The following is a 24,377-nucleotide window of genomic DNA, read 5'->3' on the forward strand; positions in this document are numbered from 1 at the left end:
CCAGAATGGAAACATGTGGATTGTATGCAATGGAATCTAGTGGAATTTTTTTTTTTTTTTTTTTTTTTTTTTTAAATAATGCCACCTCAAGATGAACAATATATCTTTTATCTGCCTTACTTTTAAAAATGCAGCTTTTTCCACTGACAGCTTCCAATGTAAACCAATTGTTATTCCATACAGTAAATGATTTGTTGAAAATTGTATTTTGACAAGTACTCATATGATACCTACAATACAGGCTGTTTTAAAGAAACCCCTCAATGTTTTGATGCCATAACTTTTGTAGGAAATGTTTATATAAGTTTATATTTGAAAGAGCAGTTAATAACCCTAAAATGTTTCATTCCACGCCATATATGTATTGTAATTTAAAAGGTAAATCACACACAGAATCAATTATATTAATATATAACATATATAGATGAAAATTATGTCACACCAAGATTTGCTATACTGTTAAATTTGCTTTGAATTATTTATTATAAAAAACAGTATACCTGTAAGGTGCTGTCTAAGATACAAACTGAAGTTCACACCACTGCATGTTTAATGTGACTTTGCATTGTGTTATTATAAGTTCTATTTTTTTTATTATTATTATTTTGTAGAATTAAGTTTCCTTTACCTCTTGCATGGGGTTGTGTAATAAAAGCGAAATTCTTGCGTTCTTCCAATAAACTGATCCAAACCTGAAAAATAATGACAACTATTCAATGAATAAACATTTAATTTGCTAACAGAAATTGGCTAGTTAATTTCTAGTTAATGTTAACCAAGGCTTTAAAATCTATTTTCTCTTACCAACCAATCACCGTTGAAGATTTGTGAAAATTCTATCCCATGTATAGATGTCATTCTGTGCATAGAGCATATGCCATGGGTCTATAGTACAATAAACTAGTTTTAATTTGTGTGACTTATAATAAATTAGCAGGTCTCAAAAGAGACAAAAGAGACAAATCAAAAGAGACACCCTACACCCCCCAAATAAACATACAGCATGATCACCGGTCCCCTCACCTTTGTAATGCACTTCTTTTATTATTTACTCTTTTTTTTTTAATTTACCTTAATCAGAGATTTTTTTTTCCCCAGAACTGTTCTATGGGTTTGTAAACCTAGTCTGGACTGCTGGTACACTTTTACTTTCACATTCAAATGGGTTTCCAGAGTGAGACCCTTTGGCCAGATCATGGAAATTATCCTTTTCCACATGAATTTTAATGAGAAAGAAGTAGTGTACACCTTCTTTTGTGGTGCTTGAAAAAAATATGCATAAGCAAGGAACAAAATGATCTTGAGCACAATAAGGGAGTTTTAAAGCCTTGGCTAGTACAATATCTGCCACCAGCAAATCCAGCAGGGTAGATGTTCAAGCTCTGGACTGCACATGTGGTGATCTCAGGGGTAGACATGCTTTTTCAGGGCAGGATAGAGCGTCTTAGTATGCCAAGGATGAAAATTGTTTGTATTTCCGAGTCCAGTAAAGATCTAACAGCTTCAACACATTCAAGTATAAGAGCTGAAATATATATTAACGTCGCTTAAATGGCTCAGCAGAGGCTCTTTATAGATGTGTCACTTTCATTAAGCAATAAATCTCAGGATTTTCACTTATCATATCATAAAGGAGCAACAATGATGGTAATTAATTCACTCTGAGAAGTTGTTCCCATGACTACTGCTAAGCTTTTTTTAACCATCATTTGGGATTGCCTGACATCAAAACAGAGAAATTCAGAGAAGCTGCTATTGGAACGGTCTCTTTTGTACATGTTAATATGATTATGTAGGCTGAAACTTTATTGTAAGAATAAATATGTCTTCTGCCTTTTTCTTATATAAAGCTGGAAAAAGTTGCTATTTTTCATACATTTTATATCTATTCCCAGTAACACATATTCGCCATGGCAACCCTAATTGGGGGGGGGGGGGGGGGGGAGACAAAGACAGACATGAAAGCTTTCCAATTCCAAATGCTTCACATACTCTTGGACTTCATAACTTCTTGAACTTCTATTTTATGTATCAAATTGATCAATTCAGTACAAAAATAGTGAGGGATGGCCCATGAGCTGAACTAGTCTGAGCATTTTTTTTTTTACATACATTGAAATACAATATGGGGGTCTTTCCAATTCAAGTGGTCAAAACTGGTTTGCTCAAATGATGAGGTACAACATTGTGTGTGAACTAATTGAACATGATAAATTCATTAAAAATCACATAAAAGGTACACAGTAGAAAGTAAATTTACAAAATGGGGGTATCTGTACATACTATTGACATGTATGTCATTTGATGCATGTACTGTAGGATTACCAATAAAAACCTCTTTAAAAGTACTCTTATTCCTATTTCCTCCAATAGGTTAACACAAGAAACACCTCACCATTTGAATTTTGCCCAATTAGTTGTTACATCCATGACAGGACCTGCTAGTAACTTGGTGTCAAAAGCAGTGTTGTCTTCCTTTAAACCATTTAGGAAGAAACTTGTGCGATGCACCTGTTAAGGAATGGAAAATTACAGAAATGCATATATCATGTAAAATGATAAAAAAAAGGACAACCAGGTTGTTTATTTATTTATTTATTTATTTTTGGCATTAAACAGGCACTCAAATAAAAAAAAAAAAAATGTGTGTTTGTTGTTGTCTTATTGACACCCGTGTATAATCTGTTGTTGGCCTATATGTTACATTCAAGGTTTGAGGTCTGGCATCCACTTAAGTAGTAATGTGTAGTATTAACAAGTGTGTAAAAGCATACAGAGAATGCTGACAGTGTGCCGTTCTAAATGAAAGAAAACGACTCATTTATATGCATAAACAAAAACAGGTGGGCAGAGTTACATGCCATGGACACTGGGGAATCAAACTAAATTTAATATGTTTAAATATTAAATATTTAAATATTTCAGCAGCAGTGATTTTGCAATTTGGATAGTCTGATATAGTTTTTCATATTTAAATAATGTATTGTCTGCATACAGACACATACACACAAATACAGGTTACACAACTTTGTCTCAGAAAAGCTGTTTGATATTGTTTTCCAATGAAATTGGGACTACTGACCAACTAAAAAATAACTCTTAGTTGAAGTTAGCCCTCACATGTTTAGCTTCCAATTGAGAAAATAGATACATATACTTTCAGTCATTTTTTAAATGAAAATAGGGTTACCATATGACTCCATGTACACAAGGACAGTTCAAGTCACACCCCAATGCATTCTGGTAAGTGTAGATCTGCTGTGAAAGGACCCAAGACATGTAAAACGTACCAGAATGCATTGTGATGCGAGTTGAAAAGACTGAACGGTTCCAAACTGTCACGTGTACATGGAGTCATATGGTAACCCTAAAAAAGTGAAAGTATAGATTCATTTTTAATGTTTAGTAAAATACAATTTTAAAATGTAGCTGTTTTCGTGTGGTTTGATATTATATGCATTTCAGCCTTGAGCTACTGACAGATTTCATAATTCAAATATAATCCTGGTTTGGATTCTGCAATCCCAGAATTAAATATTGAGAAATCAATTATCCTGCATCCAGTCCTGTTTTTATAAGTATGTTGAAATTTGTTCCTGAAATGATCAGGAGCCAGCAATTAAGAGTGTGCTAAATCCGGTTAAGCTAAGTTTCTACCCTTTCATGCTCGGTCAGTAGTTTCCAGCATGAGCAGGTTGACAGTTCATAATAAATTCAGAAAAGATTAAGGAGGAGCCTGATTGGTCATTATTGTTGACACCTGCTTTTTAGTAACCAAAAGTGACATTTCCAATTATTGCATTCTTCATTTGCAGCTTTGTACAGTACTTTTGCTAAGAATGTCAATAGTAGTGTGTCATTTTAAAACACAAACATCAGGAATGTGACATTTTTGTCAAAATAATACATTTGTATTTCAGAATGCTATTCTGATTATAAAAATGATGCACAGATATTTTGTTAATGTAGTGAGATACTGATGTAATTTGAAATCTGAAGGAAAAAGGAAGCTGAAAAAAAAAAAAACAACACACATTTCTATTAGTGGTTGGAAGTAAATGCCAACAGAAAGTTGGACTAGAAGGGCACAAGAAAGGACAAGAAAAAAAGAGAATCCCACAAAATGAGAACAATATACCATAATCAGAATTGTATAACATTTATAATAAGATTTTTATTACATTTTTACCAATCTTCTAGGGCTTTAAAGACTTTGTTATTGCCTATTACTATTATGTACAGTATCTTCTAAACTGTTGCCTTAAGGTGAAAATGGTAAAATGCTAAAGAAATAAATAGTCTGACAATATTTCCTTTCATAATAAGGCAACAGGAGAGTGCCTTGTGCACACTTAAATCTCATACTTTTATGAAGAATTGACAAATCTGAAGATCATTTTGAGCCCACAAAAGATCTAAAGATGAGTCAGGCTGATGTAAATTCATTCTGAAGTGTTGCATCCTATTTAGCCCGGATTCAGTCCTTTGAAATAGGTTCTGCACTCACAAAGTTCAATTGTCAGTTTTTGGAAGTGCTCTGCACCTTGCTACAGTGGCACTGTAAAAGGAAATATTTTCTGAACCCAAGCCTGATTACCTTCTCAAGAACTGCTGCTTTGCACACATACACTCAAGAGAGGGCAGCAAGAGGGCTTGAAGTGCTCTCGACAGTTTCATTAGACACTCCAATCAAACCAAGGGGCCACAAGAACAAAATCGTTGGGTGAAAGGTCAGCTTAAACATAATGCAGGCTGCTATCATTTGAGAATAAATGATAGCAGCCTGCATTAGAATAAACTAGCAGTATTCCCAGTTTTAACTCTGAATATAGTGTCTCTCTCACACACACACATACAGACACACACACATTTTTTGTGTGATTTTGCTAGAAGTTGGACACAAAGATGAAAAGAGAAGTACCTCAGTTACTGTATGTTTGAGACTTTCATTATTCTATACAAAGTCAGTGCATTTTATTTCTCTTTCAATTCCATATTGTTTCCAATGCCATTAGGAGGACACAGACAACATGCCCCACATGTCGACCTGTTCCTATCCAATTTTAAATAACTTTAGCATAACAGAGGCAGAAGTGTTAAAGGGACTAGGAGCTCTTAAAATAAACAAATCCCCCAGGCCAGATGAGATCCTCCCAATAGTACTCAAAGAAATGAAACAAGATATTTACAAACCGCTAACCAAGATCATGCAACAGTCTCTTGGCACAGGGGTTGTACCGACAGACTGGAAAATAGCAAACGTAATACCGATCCACAAAAAGGGAGACAAAACCGAACCTGGTAACTGCAGACCAGTAAGCCTGACTTCTATTATATGTAAACTTATGGAAACTATAATAAGATCCAAAATGGAAAATTACCTATATGGTAACAATATCCTGGGAGACAGCCAGCATGGTTTTAGGAAAGGGAGATCGTGTCTAACTAACTAACTTGACTTTTTTGAGGCTGCAACATTGAGAATGGATAACTGCAAAGTCCCGCATAAAAGATTAATTCTCAAACTGAACGCAGTAGCGATTCAAGGAAATGCATGCACATGGATTAGGGAATGGTTAACAGGTAGAAAACAGAAAGTACTGATTAGAGGAGAAACCTCAAAATGGAGTGAGGTAACCAGTGGAGTACCACAGGGATCAGTATTAGGTCCTCTGCTATTCCTAATCTACATTAATGATTTAGATTCTGGTATAGTAAGCAGATGACACAAAAATAGGAGTGGCAAACACTGTTGAAGCAGCAAAGGTCATTCAAAATGATCTAGACAGCATTCAGAATTGGGCAGACACATGGCAAATGAAATTTAATAGAGAAAAGTGTAAAGTATTGAAGCAGGCAATAAAAATGTGCATTATAAATATCATATGGGAGATAGTGAAATTGAAGAAGGGAACTATGAAAAAGACCTAGGAGTTTATGTTGACTCAGAAATGTCTTCATCTAGACAATGTGGGGAAGCTATAAAAAAGGCTAACAAGATGCTCGGATATATTGTGAGAAGTGTTGAATTTAAATCAAGGGAAGTAATGTTAAAACTCTACAATGCATTAGTAAGACCTCACCTAGAATATTGTGTTCAGTTCTGGTCACCTCGTTACAAAAAGGATATTGCTGCTCTAGAAAGAGTGCAAAGAAGAGCAACCAGAATCATCCCAGGTTTAAAAGGCACATCGTATGCAGACAGGCTAAAAGAATTGAATCTATTCAGTCTTGAACAAAGAAGACTACGCGGCGATCTGATTCAAACATTCAAAATCTTAAAAGGTATAGACAATGTCAACCCGGGGGACTTCTTTGACTTGAAAAAAGAAAAAAGGACCAGGGGTCATAAATGGAGATTAGATAAAGGGGCATTCAGAACAAAAAATAGGAGGCACTTTTTTACACAGAGAATTGTGAGGGTCTGGAACCAACTCCCCAGTAATGTTGTTGAAGCTGACACCCTGGGATCCTTCAAGAAGCTGCTTGATAAGATTCTGGGATCAATAAGCTACTAACAACCAAACGAGCAAGATGGGCTGAATGGCCTCCTCTCGTTTGTAAACTTTCTTATGTTCTTATTTACAAGCATGGATATCACGCAGACTTCTATGGCAACCACACAGTCATGCAGGGAAATAGCCAGGGTTAGATTATGTTTAGTAAAATATAAAATTCTGTATTTCAATGTAACAAGAGTAAAGTATAAAAAACAAAAGATGTAAAAATGTTTTCAGAATTGAAAAATCAACTCCCTTTATTCTCGAAACCCCACTGTGAAGATGAATAGGCCAGTACTTGTGGATAAAACAGTCGTGCTGTGGATATCAATCATCATACTGCTTATATTATATGATATATCCAATCTTATACCTCACAGTAGAATTACAACTTTTCTAAAGTTTTAAAACCAAAAAGACTTCTGAAAACAAATCTTTAAACTTAGGAATAATGTCCCTTTTTAACTGTATGTGAATTCCACCTAGACTACGGCCAATTCTTCCAGCATTGTGAAATGTACTAAGCTGCTATGATCCAATTGCTCTTTTCCCACATTAAGTTTTTGATTTAAATATACTCCAGATGCAGAGGCTATGAAGATCATATATGCAATGGCCCTTACAACAACACACATTAAAAGCACATCAAACAAGCACTTATTACATGGCCTTAGATCTTAAAGACTGAACATGTTTCCCTAGCATAGAGAAGGTGTAAGCAGTCAAATTAACTGATTTTCTGGATAACTGATACAGACACATATCTTCAAAGAAATCATTGCAATCACCTAGCTTTGCACATTTTAAAAAGCACAATGCTTCCAGTTATGAGCCTGCTAATCCCAAATAACATGGAACATGTTACAAAATACAGGTTAATTATGACAATCCGATTACTAAACTTCTGGGTAATCAACTATATTACTTCCAAAACTATTCCATCAATCGCAATTTCAAATCAACATGTAGCATATCAGTAGGAATGACAAGGGCAATTTATAAGTGAAGTTGCAAGATGGGAATGTGATCCGTCTGTTTTATATGCGTCATCCTCCAAATCACATTGGCCTTGTAACCCACGGATGGCTGGCATTCAAACCTGCTGGCAAACATCTTTCATGTTCTTTCCAGTAGCAATGATGACACAGCTGAAGGTAGATCAAACTGCGTGCCTGGCATATTGTATGTGGCACTGATTATTTGAAGTACTCCCTTCTCAAGATCTAGACAATAATTAAGGTTTGCCTACAAATTTTGTATTTGGGGTGAATTATAAAACACAAAATAACCATGTGTGTGGATGGACTAATATTAATTCTTGAGTTTCAAATGTTGTTTAAGTTTTCAACTTGTCTTTATACATATGTGCTTTTTTTCTTTCAATATGAACATGCACTCTGTATATTTTTAATAGCTTTTATTGAGTATCCCTAAGGCCGACTGTTATCATTTAAATAAGGTAAAATGTTTTCAGTTTTTTAATTTGTTACATTGTCACATGTTTTACAACACTTTTAGTGAACAGTGCTGACATATGAAATATAACTGCCTGAAAGTTTGTCTCAAGTATTATTGCACAGCAAAGAATGTGCTTCCGTCTTTACTGTCTCTATCCAGCAAAGGGCTGATGAACAGCCAATTTTCTTTTATCACATTAGCACAGCCATGAAGGAAACACATTTGTTCTACTCAAGCACACTAAAGATACTATTACCAAGCTAACATATACATGTTTTATATCAGCAGGATTTCTCAAGAGTATGAGCTAGCAAACAATATATTAACACTAGCATGACAGTTTATTTAAGAAAAGAAAATTGTCTCTATAGAAGAATGGAAGTTGGAAATGTATGGGTAAAGCTCGGTGTCACTGGTTTAATAAAGGTAATAATTCTAAGCAGACCTTTTTTGTTAAAGCAGGTGACATATCTACAGTTTTTTTTATGATGTCACTGAAATGAAATCAAATGATTTTAGCTAACAAGCTGGGATACACCTTGTATTTAGCCATTTTAAAAACTGTTATAAGTTATGAGATTTTTTTTTATTTTTAACCTACATTAAATGCAAGATCTATGCTAGTTTCAGCAGCTCTTTAATTGAAATATTTTAAGAAAATGTATGAGCGTAAAAAGTCCTAATGGATTTAATTGTCATTAACACCATTAATCAGCTATCCAAATAGGTAATAAGGTTACACAGAGCATGGATATGCACTACTTTTGTACAGTGTTTCGCCACTTAAAATTCTATAGTTTAAATCCCACAAAATGGCTCTATTTTTAAATATTAGTCATGCACAAACAAAATCTGTTCCAAGTTGAGATATTGAGTGTTAATTGTTAGGCAACATGGAGGATCCTAAAACGAGAATCTGAAGTGTACTGCCAGAAATCTCTACCGAAAGAAACATATTAGATTTTAACCTAAAATGGTTCCCCCTTACATGTTATGTCCTAAGCAGTATTTTTTTTTTTGGTAGATTATACTGTTTATTTAATTATTGTTACTTGCATGATCTTTACTGTAATAAGATAAGCCATGTGGAAGAGCATTGATCTTAAACAAAAAATGTATCATAGTCCTCATGCCCTATAAAAGAGATAAAATCAATTCAAAATTGAGAAAATGATGTCGCAAGGTCTGCTGTAATCTCCTTTGGGGTCTTCCATTAGCCTCTCATATTGTAATAACAGTACAGTGAATTCAATGAAAGCAATACGGGAAGGGGCATGACAGTATTGTAACATTGGTATATACTCTATTAGTGTTTTTTTATACCCTGATGAAGGCTTTGCAGCCGAAACATTGGTTTCTTTCTCAATAAATTTTGAGAACGTTTAGGAGGATGATGTTTTTTTCTTTCTATGTATGATTGTTAAACACATTTTTTAAAGGGCTATTATCCTTTTACTGTATCATTTTTTAGCTCCAGACAGTCATGTGATTGCTAATTAATTAATAACCCACATAATGACCCACTAATGTGTGGCTTCCTGCTAGTCATTTAACATATTTTTGCACATACAGTAGCATGGAGTACTAAATCAGCTACATCACTTCCCTGCAACTGCTTTGTGTCCTGGGGGATTGACAGATGTCAGTTTTCCTTTGCAATGTAATGTGTTTGATCTGTCTGATCTGTGCTCATGATTCTTTCTGGGATGACTCGCTCCACGCAAGACTGTAGTGTTAAACCAGAAATTATCCTCTTCATTTTGAATTCTTAAAATCAAATCTATAGCTACTATTTATTCGTTCGCCTATTCTTTGCTTTATATTTTTTACAGATGCTTGCTTCTAGACATTTAGATCTGGTACTTTCCTTTCTGCCACCTCGGTTTCATCCTTAATCATTTTTTTTATTGGTGGGTGGGGGTTGACAAACAGTAACCTGTGACATGTTGCCAGAATCTCAAATTCGGTTATCATTGAGCAATGGAACAACTTAAGTCTATAAAACATAATGTTGATGAACAGTATGTGCTTGATATATAATACTTTATGCATTTACAGGCTACTAATTTTTACTACTTTTTATACATAATATAAAAAATAACTGTAATCAAGAGTTATAAATTTAATTTAAGCGCTAGTGCCCGTCAATGACCGTGTGATAGTTGACCGACCATGATGGGGGTTATGTATCCCGAGCTGTAGGCGAGGGCGCTAACGAAAGTCAAGGTCAACTATCACACGGTAAAGCCATCATCGAGAGGGCACTATCGCTATTAGAAAACTATTTTTACCATTGTTTTCTTTTAAAAAACACCTTAAAACCTAGATTTCCCTTGAACTTGTACTGATTTGTCGGGTACCTTTCCGCTGAGTAAAGACATTCTAAGAGTCAGTGCTTGGAAATTCTGGCCTGTGATTGGCTAAAACCTCATCATTGGTGCAAAAATAGGATTTAATTTATTGTGGGATGAAACTCCAGAGAACTGATACAGCACTTCCCAGTGAAGACAGTAATCCACCTGAAGAGAAGAAAGTAGGTGCTACAGAAAACGGTCAACAGTAGATACATAAGATTAAATGAGGCACAGCTAAATGAAATAGGAGGAAAACAAAAGGTGAAAAAAATACTTAAAAAGACTACAACATGGGCTGTTAATGTATTTAAAAGACTGGTTTAATGAAAAAGTGGACATAAATTAAGAAAATAAGTCCAGAAAACCCCAGCAAAATTCTGAGGGACTTTTCTGCCAGTGCAAGTGTAATGGGGGCAATAAATGCCAGAAACCAATTAAGCTCCCGCTGTAGTCGTGCTACGCCACCGTAGGTTTAACAGGCTCAGTACTGTCTAAAATATTGGCTGGGGAGTGACACCAATGGGATCCATAACATACAAAGGGACAAACATCACGTTTAAAATGCAATAATTTTATTCACACAATATGTGCAACAACAGTGCACTAAAAAGTTGAAAAATTGGAGGGAACAATACATACAGAATTAAAACAGTTCCCTAAAACCATCTGTAGCTGATGGCCTGTGTTGCGGACCACACCTGCCTTGTACAAACAAAAGGAGGCATCTTCCCCCCCCCCCAATTTAAATGAGCCAATTCCACTCCCCTGAAGGTGCCCGCAAGTGGTCTCATCCGCCACAGCTCTTACCTTAGAATATCATCAACAGGCTGGCAAAATAAAGTCCACAATATAAAACAAGGTTCAGGAATGGGAGTTTTAGTTTGTGGCAGCCTCACACCACTAATCATTGAATCAACTCCCCATGTTTCTCCTGGTTTGTAACACATTTCTATTAGGAAATCTACTGACTCGGCTCCCTTTTGTTATCATTACATGCTTCCCTCATTGTGTTCAATTTTACTAGGTTTTAACACAGTTGTTGCATATGTTATAAACCTGCATGCTACGCACTACTGCAAGAGTTGAGCTGCTGTGATCTGGCTCCATCATGCACATCCCCGAAAACCTGCCACATCTGAGTCATACCTCCTACCTTCCTGACTGCTCAGCTCCAGTTTTAGGCAACAGATTGGCAGAGCCTGCAGTCTTTTTATTGCTGTCCTACTGACTTACCACTTATTTTGGAAACCAACCAAAAACTGTGGGCCATATTAAGAACCCGAAACATTAGTATGGTAAATTTGAAGTCTGAAGTATTTATTGTTATGTTTATGTTTAACAAGGATTTACCGTATTTGCATGAGTATAAGTCAAGAAATTTAACCCCAAAACACAATCCTGAAGTTGAACGGGGGTCGACTAACACACAAGTAAAAAAAAAAAAACCTTGTCAGCAAACCTTTAATGTCTGCAAAAGTCATGGCCGGCTGGTGTCTGGTTACTACAATCCCCGTCTGTACCTAGGAGGGTTAAAAGGACCCAGGGAAGCCCTGTGCACTGCCGGTTGTTTGTTATTTTTCTTTATCAATAGTTTGTACTGGCGCGTGAAAGAAAGAAAGTTTGTTCCGTTTCACTGAACATGTTTTTATGATTCACTGCACTGCCGCTGTGTATCTGCATTGCCGTGCCTGTCTTTCCCTTGTGGACTACAAGAAGAATGAAGATTTAATTTGGATGCTAAAACTCAGAAGATCTCATTGCTACACTTATCACAAATGGGTGAGAAACACAGTTTAATAATTTTACCTTGCTGGACGGCTAACTTAGATATTATTTTTTAAATGTACATATTTTTTGCTCCTGAGCTTGTAGCCCACATCTTGTATTTTTTTGTTTTTGTTGTACAGGACTATTGCTTTAAACAAACAGAACATTGCAAACGTATGGTCAATTAATTTGTGGAGGATGACGTTTAAATGTATGCTGTCCAGATAATATTGCTCATTCTGAATGAATTGTTTGTTGTGGTTGTTGAACTGAATGGAGCGTGCTTTCCTGCGCAAGTGTTAAGCAAATTGTGCAAGTTATGTGTTTTTTTTGCTGTCAATCAATCCTTCTGTACTTAAATATTTTAGATATTCTTATATTTGGCACAGTAACTAGTTCTAATTTCTAGGAACATATATAGTTGGCTATAGGCTAAGGGCTGATTGTTACAGCGTGACCCTGTAGCAGAGTGCTTCTGTGGAAACAGCGCACCTCCATTGACATAGTTGTGGGCAAATCCTTGTTGCCCTCATTGCCAGAGCAAATGTTTCTAATTTCTCTCAAATCAAAAATGACTTCCTGTGACAGGAATGACGAGTGGTGACGGCAGGCCAGAGTGCAGGAACTAAAAACACACAGGCACTGCAGTTTTCAAAAGGAATACGGCGGCTACCGTTATTATTAAACAACAAAAATAAATAAAAGGCTTGAACAAAAACACTTCTACAAACAAAAGGGCACGTTGGCCAAACAAATAGACACAAAATCACAGATACGAGTACCTTCAGGGTTCACAGTAAGTAGCAATCGTTCCTTCTATTTTTAGTCAGACTTACGTCTCTCCTCTAACACTCTCTTCCTAATGAACCTGGACAGCGTCTTATAGTCTGTGGCTGGAACCTTAATTACCTAAGTTGATACAATGATTACCTTAAGGCTCCAGCCACATTCCCACGAGGGTATTTAGGGAAGGGGTTTTAACCCGATCCCCACCGACTACACAATACAAAAGACCGGCTTTTTCGCCGGTCTCAAAACAGTACATGAAAACGGACGGCGCTTCGCCGTCCTAAAACACAATAAATACACACAAACAAACAAACACAAAATAACACGGGCGGAGGGGACCCCGTTCTAAAATAAAACAAACAAATACTGTACAGGGCTGCTCGCCCTGTTACACTTCCGTATGGCCAGTCTTCGGGGAGAATTTGTCATGTGCTTAGTGATATCATTGCCAATGTCATTGATTATGTCATATGGGATGTCAAGTGTGACAGAAAACATACATATAAGGGTGCAGAGTTAAGGTTGCGTGGCTCCTTAACTTGCAATTTCCTAACCTTTTGAACATTTGCAAACAAACCTTAACGCTACTTTAACTAAGTTGTTGCCATTGAATTTCCATAGTTTTGCAGAAGGCATCTTGGAAAATCAAACAACCAACAACAAGTATGTAAAGATTTTTTTTTTTTTTTTTTAAACGCCAGGTTTATTGAGGCAAAATCAAATGTTGTTAATCCCTGCCCCTGAGGCTAGAGGAGGAGGAAAAGCAAAGACTGTTCCTGGAGTCCCCAGCAATGGCTGCCCTGGTGGCTGGAGAGGTGGGGACAGCAAGGACTGTACCTGAGGCTGGAGGTGGGGATAGCAAGGACTGTACCTGAGGCTGGAGAGGTGGGGAAAGCAACGGCTCTGTACCTGAGGCTGGAGAGCTGGGGACAGCAACGGCTGTCTTGGAGGCTGGAGAGGTGGGGACAGTAACAGCTGTACCTGAGGCTGCAGATGTGGCAACAGCAGTGGCTGTACCAGAGGCTGGAGAGGTGTGGACAGTAACTGCTGTACCTGAGGCTGCAGATGTGGCAAGGAACGGAGGTTGGGACAGCAACGGCTGGCAGAGAGGCTGCAGATATTGCAGCCTTGAGGTTGGACAGGTAGGGACAGCAATGGCTATCTGAGGCTGGAAAAGTGGGGAAAGCAAGGGCTGTACCTGTGACATTATTTGAACAGTACTGCCGGGGAGCAGTTATTCTTCATGTTGTGTGGCTCTGTCCACTCTCTCTGGAAAGATCATGTAAGAATCCTGCAGGTTTTTTAGGCAGATGGATGTGTTGTGTGCAATTTAAGGTCTTGATGTCATATTGGATTTGCCGTCGCTTCTTCTCTCCTCTATCTGTCAGGTGCATCTTTCAAGGCTTATCAGTTCTTACCTGAATTAGATAGGAGATATTTGGATCAACCACCAAAGGATAAAAAGGTTTCTGAAATGTAATAAATATAATTCTGTATAATGATTTGGATATCTGAAAATGTATATAATAATAATCTGTGATATACTAAGAGTATTTATTAAAAATGAAATAATACCAATAACAGGTTACATGCATTTCTAAATTGAATTGCCCGAAAGTTTATTTCAGGGGTTTCTTAAATCAACACAAATGATTAATAGCTTTTACCCACCTGTCAGTAAATTACTTCGCTTTGTGGACCAGCGCGCACTGTTAATTTAAAAAATCTCAAACTTCCTTTGGCAGCAATATACAGTAAACAAATAGCAGAAAGTGTTTAATGCATGTGCTTAAATATGGAATATATAACACGCATACAAATAATAGTATGCATTTGTATTTTATTCTATTTGGCAAAACATTATCTTCTCATTTTTTTTTTTTTTTAGAATCTGTGGTATACAAGATCATAACCATTTACAGTATTGCATTTACAAGTATTGACAGGCTTCTTTCTTTTTTTGTATCCAGCAGGCAGTATTTATTTTATGTGAATCAATGTGTTCCTCGACGAACAAGAGTTTTGTTTAAGCCGGGCCATGTAAAGCTGTCAGTCAGATCATTAGTTTAACAAATCAAATTACAACTTTGATAGAAACAAATAATCACAAACCCAGTAAAAACGATCTTCAATAAACAAAAGCAACTGGAATTCAAAATAGGAGGTGTCACAACAATTACACTGTATTATTTTTGATCCATTTGGTAGACGCCTTTATCCGAGGCTTACAGTTTATTATAAATGGTGCTTAATTTGTGCCAAGGCTCTCCAGGGCTGAGCCACGGCACCTCTTGGTTTTCCCCTTTATAGTTATGAGTTTTATTTTTTTTCGCTGGTGAGCAACAATACAACCCAGCTAACAGGGTAATACTGTAAAGTGCCACTGCATTCTCTGTTTCACTTGTTCATTTCTCTGACCGGTGATGCTGTGTGTGGGGGGGGGGAACGTATTTCCTAAATGAACACATTATTATTAGTTTCCCCAGTAATGAAGTCACAAACACCAATCACTGGATTACCAGTTTTATCCAGACAAACACAGATCTGACCCGTGTGTGCTGAACTATAGGCTATTCAAATGTCTCCTTTTTCAGTGAAATGGAACGGTCGAAAGCAACGCTACCAAGCACCGACGTCAGACAGAAGTGACATCAGACCGTTATCTTTTTTGGTTCAATTTTGGTAAAACCAGGATCCCCCCGAAAATATAAATACCCCGTTGCACATCTACACTCCTGGGACTATGTGTATGCCAAGTGTGGTTCCTTAATTAGCAGTACTTTTTGAGATACAGGTGTATACAAAAGCGTCAATTTTTCTTTTTTTTTTTTTTTTTTTTTTTTTTTTTAAAAACAGCTGTTTTTAGTCGCCACGCTGTATCTCAAAAAGTATTTCACCAAATGATACCCCATTCACAGGGTTTGTTGAGCCTGTCAATCCGACAAGACACACACCAATCTTCATGTATATCGATGGGGATTTACCCCTTTTGAGCTGGTTGTAAAATCGACTTTAAACATAACCTTCCTTCAAACCTTAACTACCACGCAGACATAATATACTGCGCTGACATATACATATATACATATATATATATATATATATATATATATATATATATATATAATGTACAGTGTTATCCCATTATAACACAACCTCTAGGGCAGAATCGGTTATAACACGCAAGGTCTTGGTTCCCATTTCCCCCATAACGCAATTTGACTCGCAAACTTTGTGTGAATATTCCAGATACAGTACGAAGCATGGCAGACAGCAAAAAACGAAAATCTTTGTCTGTTAAAATGAAACTCAATGCAGCAGACAGAGTAAGAAAAGATGAAACTCAAGCAACAGTTTCAAAAGATATAAATGTTGCAGAATCTACATTACATAGATGGCTAAAAGATGAAAAACTAAGAGGTTTTCTTGAGAAGATTGGCTCAAAAGAGGAATGCTCTAGGAAATAAATGGGCTGCGCTAAAGAGCGACAAGCTTGTGCTACTGTGAGAGTGCAAGACTGTCTGTTGTTTCTGATGTGACCCAGGCTAACAGGGGCCAGGAATAATCATTCAAGTACCTGCAAATTGTGTGTGTCTCCTTGCTTCATTTTCCACCGTACACTACAATATAAATTTTACCTATTGTATTTGTATATTCTCCATGTATGCTCTATGTACTGTATAATGAAGGTTGATTTGTTTGTACTTTCTAGCCATTCAAACCCATCACTGACTGGTTGCATTACTGCAATACACAATACTGCATCAAAGAGATTTCCAGTTTTGGCTGGCAGTTGAAAAAAAAAAACTATAGGATTTTTTGCCTCTTCTGAAGCTTACAATTACAGTAAGAATTACAGTTCCACGTAAGTAAGGAAGAACACATTTATGAATGTGCATTCACAACGACTTTCCTTTTTCCAAAGTATATTACTTCATACTAACTGAACACCTACTGTTCAATTATCATATAGTACCAGTATGGTAACAGAGGCAAATAATGCTGTCCTTATTTTAAAGTCTGATGCAGATGTGTAGATAAAACCAGTCTCTGTGTTATAAAACGAAATGGACAAGCTTCCCTCCTGATAATCTTAAAAGTTTTTAATGTGAGGAAGTCATGTTAAATCAAAAGTATTTCAACCTTTACTTGAAAGAACTGTAAGATTTTAAACATTTATAAAGACATTCTGCCTCGACTAGCAAATGACTCATATTTGACATGTATTGATATGATAATGCTGATTTCAATAGGCACTCTAAGAGTGTCTCTGTCCCTCGAGGGTGATTCAATCATGGTTACCTCTCTGCATTTACATTTTGAACTTTCCTTCCACAGCTCTTTTTTATGGGCTGGTATCTGCCAAAACTTGTCAATTTTACTCTGATATAATGGGAGAAGATAGAGGAATGTGAAAATACAGACACTAAAATGTAACTGTGTCTCCACTTCTATAGTACTCTTGATCTTGGGGATAATACATATGCTGTGAGGGACAATTACCAACAGCATATTACAAACATACTTGTATCTAACCATTTTAATTTGCTACAGCTATGGAGGTCTTAGCACGACTGTAAAACCTTATTATATAAAACCCAGCTTTGTCTTTCTTTTCATAGTTATTATTGTAATGACAATGCACAGTATTTATCCTGGCAGATCAACACAGTTTCAAAAGGTTCTATGCCATGCTTTCAATTCTTTAATTCATATGGTTATGGAGAAGAGGTTTTCTCTTTTTTTTTTTTTTTTTTTTTAATAGTATTTATGCTTTTGCAAAGATTAATGTTATTGGGACACTAAGCTGTGATCACATTGTGTGACTACATACCAGACATCCCACTACTTTGTTGCTTTCTTAAATGTATACCGTTAAATTACAACATAGCAAGTTTTGGAAATTAATATTACTCAAAATATTGACATATCAGTAGTCTTACTTTACATCATACAGGTATTTAATAAATTGTGTCTGCTCTTGAAATACCTGAATAAGGAGTGTCTACAAAGCTTTTCCAGAGAGACAGAGGACAGAAAGTGCGCCTCCACATACCATAGATTCTGATACTAGCAGTATCAGTAACCATTGATAAATAATGTTGAAAACAACACAACTGAATAAGTCATTTTCTAAATTTAGAAATGTAAGTGTGACATACAGACAGAATACTTTAGAGAAATAATGAGAACTTAGTTGCAGCTGAGGGCTGGGAACCAGGGTATCAAGGTATCAATTGCAGAGACAGTTACTTACTGATGAAAGTAGAAGAGAAAATGTCAATTTATGCTTCAGGATGCCCATGATGAGGAGATCTGTATTCAAAATATAGTTAAATTGTAATAGTTACCCAAAGGGTTTTGAAAATGGATTCACCTGAAGAGACCCTATTATAACATGTCGAGTACAATACTACCCTATTGAACAATAAAATTGTTCAGGGACTTTGCTATATGCATCCTGATTTAGTAATGAGAAAACATAGGCAGTGGAAATGATGCAGAAATGAGAGCCACAACCCATATTGCACAACAGTTCACCTTCCTACGAAGACCTTAATGCCTGAGAAGTAGATGCTTCCCTATCTACCTCCTAATTCTCATTGCATTAAATGTATGGATCTTACCTAGATTTAACATGATGGGATATCATTTCAATGTAAACATGTGGTGGGTTTTAGTTACAGGAGTAAAATCAATACTTACTGAGGGCATTGATACAAAGCTGTGACGTCTACAAAATACAGTACTATTCCTTATGTTGATAATAATAATAATAATAATAATAATAATAATATTTCTTAGCAGACACCCTTATCCAGGGAGACTTACAATTGTTACAAGATATCACATTATTTTTACATACAATTACCCATTTATACAGTTGTTTTTTTTTTTTTTAACTGGAGCAATCTAGGTAAAGTACCTTGCTCAAGGGTACAGCAGCATTGTCCCCTACCTGGGATTGAACCCACGACCCTCCGGTCAAGAGTCCAGAGCCCTAACCACTACTCCACACTAGTAGGCGGTCTTTCCAACTATTCACAGGTCTACGATACCTATAGTATTTGACAAAACATCAAAATGAACCATTTAAAAACGCCTCATCCTAGTATAATGTACACAGCCCAGATTTCCAGTAATGTTTTAACCACATTATGAATTTCACATTTGAATATTGAATACATTTGAAAGTGGTTGGGCCAAAAAAAAAAAGTGAATCATTGTCAGTAGGGTGTAGGGCAAGATTGGCTGCCAAGGTGGCACTGATTGGACATGACACGTCTACGAAGTAACTACTCCTCTATGACATGGGGCCATTCCTCAGCGATTTCCACCTCCAATTCTATTAAAGTCTTCTCTACAGAATGTTGTAATGAGTAATCACATTGGGACTGTTTGTGAAACATCACTAATGGGCCTCAGACATGTATGTGGAAGAACTTGCCAAACCAGCACCTGCTTTTAGAACTCATTCAAGCCCACCAAAGGTAAAAATAATTTGAAACAGGTATATGCAGCTTTTAGACATGTTTTACATGTCAGGAATATCATTTGCATAAGAAGCCAACATGTTAGGGATACCATAGGGATAGCATAATAAACCAATCAGTCATTTGAAAGCCCAGTTACACAGAAGTATGTTCTACATATTGCAGGAGCTAGACATTGTCTTGTTGCGAAGGCTATCAGTTTGGCATGACAGTTTAGGTCGGTTTTGTTGTTAAAAAGGCATGTAAACTGTATTGCACTGTATTAAGCTACAAACACACAAAAAATATTTAACAAGGATATGTACCTGCAATGCCAAATGAGTCCATTGATAAGAAGGAATCCTTCCCAGTGTCTTTACTTTCAAAGGAGGTTGCAGGCCACTCACTGAGTTATAGTGGAGCTTGAAAGATCACCTGCCTGCTGACATTTTTTTCAATAACAGTCCTTAAAAGCAAATCAGAATAAGGTATTGTATTATTCATAGTAATTAGCAACAGATAGTTTAGGGGTGGAGTCTGTTTGAAAAGTATAATACAGTGCCCATAAGTATTACTACCCTCCTATCTTTTCAATTTAAATGCTCCAATGAACTTTAATATTATTACTAGTATATGATGCCTATATGAAAACATTTCCAACCCTTGTAGTTTCAATTTCACTATTCTGTAAAACATTGGAATTATGACAAATGTGAAAAAGTAAAAAAATATATATTTGGTCTTGGGACAGTTGGCTTCCAGAATCCAAAGTGTTTTCTTGTTCTGAGTAGCCCAAGTACCCTTATTTCTACTATTTAAACTGCTATGATTACATTTTAGTAGTTGGCATTTCTACATTACAAATACAAAGGACACTAGGAAAAACTATCTACCCAAGTAAGGAGATGGATTCCTTCTCTGCTTTTTAATATAATTCTCCCTCAACTCTGTACACTTGCTCTACTTTGAATTTGAATACAGTAAATGATTTGCTATATAAAATGTGTTTTTTAAACACACACACATAAATATATATATATATATATATATATATATATATATATATATATATATATATAGTGCCTTGAAAAAGTCTTCACACCCTTGAACATTTTTCACAATTTAAACTGCATTAAAGTAGGAGTTTGTTTCACTGATCTACACAACATCATCTACACTTTCAATGTGAAAGAACAATTATAGAAATTCAAAAAGTAATTAAATAAAAAAACAAAAAGTCTTGATTGCACAAGTCTTCACACCACTCGAGTCAATACTTGGTGCAAGCCCCTTTTGCAGCAACAGCTGGATAAGGGTCTACCAACATAGCACAGCGGGAAGATGCAGTTCTTGCCCATTCTTCTTGGCAGAATAGCTCAAGCTCTTTCAAGTTGGCTGGGGATCGTCTGTGGACTGCAGTCTTCAAGTCTTGCCACAGATTTTCTATAGGATTCAGGTCTGGGCTTTGACTAGGCCACTCAAGGACATTCACTTTCTTCTTGCTGAGCCACTCCATTGTTGCTTTTGCTTTGTGCTTAGGATCATTGTCCTGCTGAAAGGAGAATCTTCTCCCCAGTCCCAGGTCTCTGGCAGACTGGAACAGGTTTTCCTCCAGGATCTGCTTGTACTTTGCACCATCCATTTTTCCCCCTCGATCTTCACAAGCCTCCCTGTCCCCGCTGCTGCAAAGCATCCCAAAAACATAAAGCTGCCACCACCATGCTTTACTGTAGGGATGGTGTTAGCAGGGTGATGTGCCGTGTTTGGTTTATACCACACATCGCTTATCATTGAGACCAAAAAGTTCCACTTTGGTCTCATCAGACCACAAAACCTTCTCCCACATGCGTGCAGTGTCCCCTAAGTGTTTCTTTGCAAAAGCTATGCGTCATATAGTATGGCTTTTTATTCAGCAGTGGCTTCCTTCTTGCCACCCTCCCATATAGGCCATGTTTGTGGAGTTCTCTTGAAATTGTTGAACAGTCAACATTTTCCCCACTCAGCCAGAGACCTCTGTAGTTTTTTTTAAAGCAATCTTAGGCCTCACAGTGACCTCCCTCAGCAGTTTCCTTAAGCCACGGCTACTGACTTTGGAGGGACGGCCAGATCGAGGCAGTGTCTTGGTGGTTCCAAACTGTTTCCACTTTACAATGATGGACCTGACAGTGCCCCAAGGGATATTCAAAGACATTGAAAGTTTCTTATAGCCTTCCCCCAATCTGTACCTTTCAGTAACTTTTTCCCGGAGTTCTTTTGGCAGCTCCTTGTTCGGCATGTTTTGCCATTTGCTTCAAATTCACTTCATACAACAGAAACAGCTTGATTCTTCATCCAGGAGTATTCGAATCAGTTGAACTACTGTGGTTGGACACAGGTGGGCTCTATTTAACTTATTATGTGCCTTGTTAAGGCAGTTTGTTGTACCTGAGCTAATTTGGGTTTGCTATGACAAAGGGTGTGAAGACTTATGCAATCAAGCCTTTTTGGCTTTTTATTTTTAATTACTTTTTGAATATTTTTATAATTATTCTTTCACGTTGAAACTCCTACTTTAATGCATTTTTTTGGCAGCATATATAGGGCTTGAATTTCATTTTTGTGTGCTGGGGGGATTTCCCCCCTATGCTGTAGCCAATACGGGGATTCCAAATTTTTGGGGAAATGGCAAAAAAAAAAAAAAAATGGCACTTTTGCATATTAAAAACGATATATATTTTACTTCACCATCATTCACACTGGTGTTGCTTTAAAATAAGCTGCTTTCAGGAGACTTACAGCTGTTCATCACTGTGAGACAGAGCACACTCCATTGCTTTTGCCATTGCCTGACGTGAAGTTTTTGCATCCAGCAGAAGAAAAAGGTGCTTTTCTTTAACCAGCGCTCCATTTCTTCTTTTTTTTTTTAACTCTTTACACTCAGCCCTATTTCCACCTGTCACTGTTTTCATTTATGTATGTTTAACTACTGCATAGTTTGTGCTGCATGCATGTAACTTATCAAATGAAAGGCCACAAAAGTTCCTTTCATATTATGTAAGTTGCAACAGGATCAGGCATATTATATGTGGTAGAGAAAAATCATGTTTGGTTCTGCTTTATATACTGTAATCATAGATGGCTAAAAAAAACAAAAAAAACAATGCACCATTGAATGAAATGAACATGGGGGTGGTGGCTGAGCTTCTAAGCTTTCCAACGATACCACCCCATTCAGTCTAGCTGCTATAATGACAGAGCAATAGACTCAAAACCGAGGACTATATAAAGGAAGGATAGGACAGTTAATCTTGTGATGCAGTTCGGTAGTCAATTACAGGCACCATTTGTGGAGCCCACTCAGTACTGAATACATTGCTGCAATGCTGTGTTGCAGCTCCAGGATATACCGGTATTTTTTTAATAACAATACAAAATATCGTTAATATAAAGTGACTGACTTATTTATGCAAATGAATGCTTGATTATGTCAAACATTTTGCCAGGGCAAGTGCAAATACGTTAAAAGCACTGCGGGCTCCAGGATATAGCTACTCTAGAAAGAGTGCAAAGAAGAGCGACCAGAATTAGGGATTAAAAGGCATGTTGTATGCAGACAGGCTCAAATAATTGAATCTGTTCAGTCTGAGTCAGTTCAAAAGGAATGGAAAGACTAACAAACGTTACAAGATTTGATAAGCAGCTTCGTAAGCAACTGGTGATTCCCCTCCCATTTGTCTTACTTCTGTTTAATGATAGGAGTTTCCACTCCATCATTGCACACTCCCTCTGTGGGGGAAAGGGGGGAGGAGGGGTTGTGCTCTGTCCATGACGCGTTACATGCCACGTTGTACATAGCAGGACGCGTCCATCTTGTTTGTCAGTTACCGTCCCCCCCCATCTCCTACCTTTTGGCGTTTAGCTCAGACACCCATCTGTGACAGTCAGAATAGCCTATGCAAAACTGCACGTAGCTGGTTTTGCAGATGGGAAACGAGAGAACTCGAAACTTGCACAATACTGTATAGAAACTTCATGTAAAAGCATATTAAAGCAACTGAATTATTAAAACACATTGAAACACAATCTAAACAATGAAAAACATATAAAATAAATAAATCTGTTCCATGATTAATACCTTATGCAGAAAGCCATTACTACAGACACACAGCACGTAAACACAAATACACAGCAGGCATTACAGTACACGGATTGCTACAGTACTCACTTTTTAAGCTGCTACACCAAGTTTTCCATTAGAGGCCACTAGTTTTGTGTAACTGGACAGTTAAATCCAATGCGACATTACTTCATTTCATTTTTTATTCATTGCTCCTCCATGCTAAAGTTTTGACAAACTTGAATATGTATGGTCTTGTTCATGGAAAAGTTGGTTGCTTCCTTAATAGTAAACAAAAAATAACTCTTCTTTAAAGTGTTACATAATTCTGTTTTAAGCCTTTGCCAACCCGTATGTACGTTCCACACTTCCTTGACATGTGAAGTTTACTGAGCTCCTCTTTATCCTCTATAACTCCCTTGCGGAAATCAATTAGATCTGGAATAATGGCAAACGGCGAACAGTGTTCACGAACTTGAAATTAATATCTTCACGCTCTAAATGCGATTATTATTATTATTATTATTATTTTAATAAAGACTTTAAATAACTCTCGCTTGTATCCAGCATTGGACAGTTTCTGTATTAGGGTACTACAGATTAGGGCTGGGACAATAGTTTTCTTACTATCGATGCATCGTTTTTATAAAGACCCGATGCATCGATTAATCGTTTTTCATAACGCAAAAGAAATGTGTAAATAATAAGTACATATATTTTCATCAAATCTAATAACGAAATGTAAACGTTTCTCCAGTTGAACTTAAAACAACACATTTCTAATTATTTATGTCTAGTCACGCTGTCGGCGAGGTTCCCCACAAAGTTAATAAAACGTTAAAAATATTACTGTCTTACCTGAAGATGTCTTACCAGCAACCGGATTAGAGAAAAAAAAAAAAAATACACAAAAATATTTTCAAGTCCTACGTAACAAAGT

The 24,377-nt window shown here is 36.7% G+C and overlaps 1 pseudogene; it reads right to left on the reverse strand.

The window, feature by feature from the left end:
- Positions 1-24,377, reverse strand: part of LOC117403151 (usherin-like) — a 72,023-nt pseudogene that overhangs the window by 42,814 nt on the left and 4,832 nt on the right.

The sequence above is a fragment of the Acipenser ruthenus genome, chromosome 5 (assembly GCF_902713425.1).
Source record: "Acipenser ruthenus chromosome 5, fAciRut3.2 maternal haplotype, whole genome shotgun sequence".
NCBI classification, from domain to species: Eukaryota; Metazoa; Chordata; class Actinopteri; order Acipenseriformes; family Acipenseridae; genus Acipenser; species Acipenser ruthenus.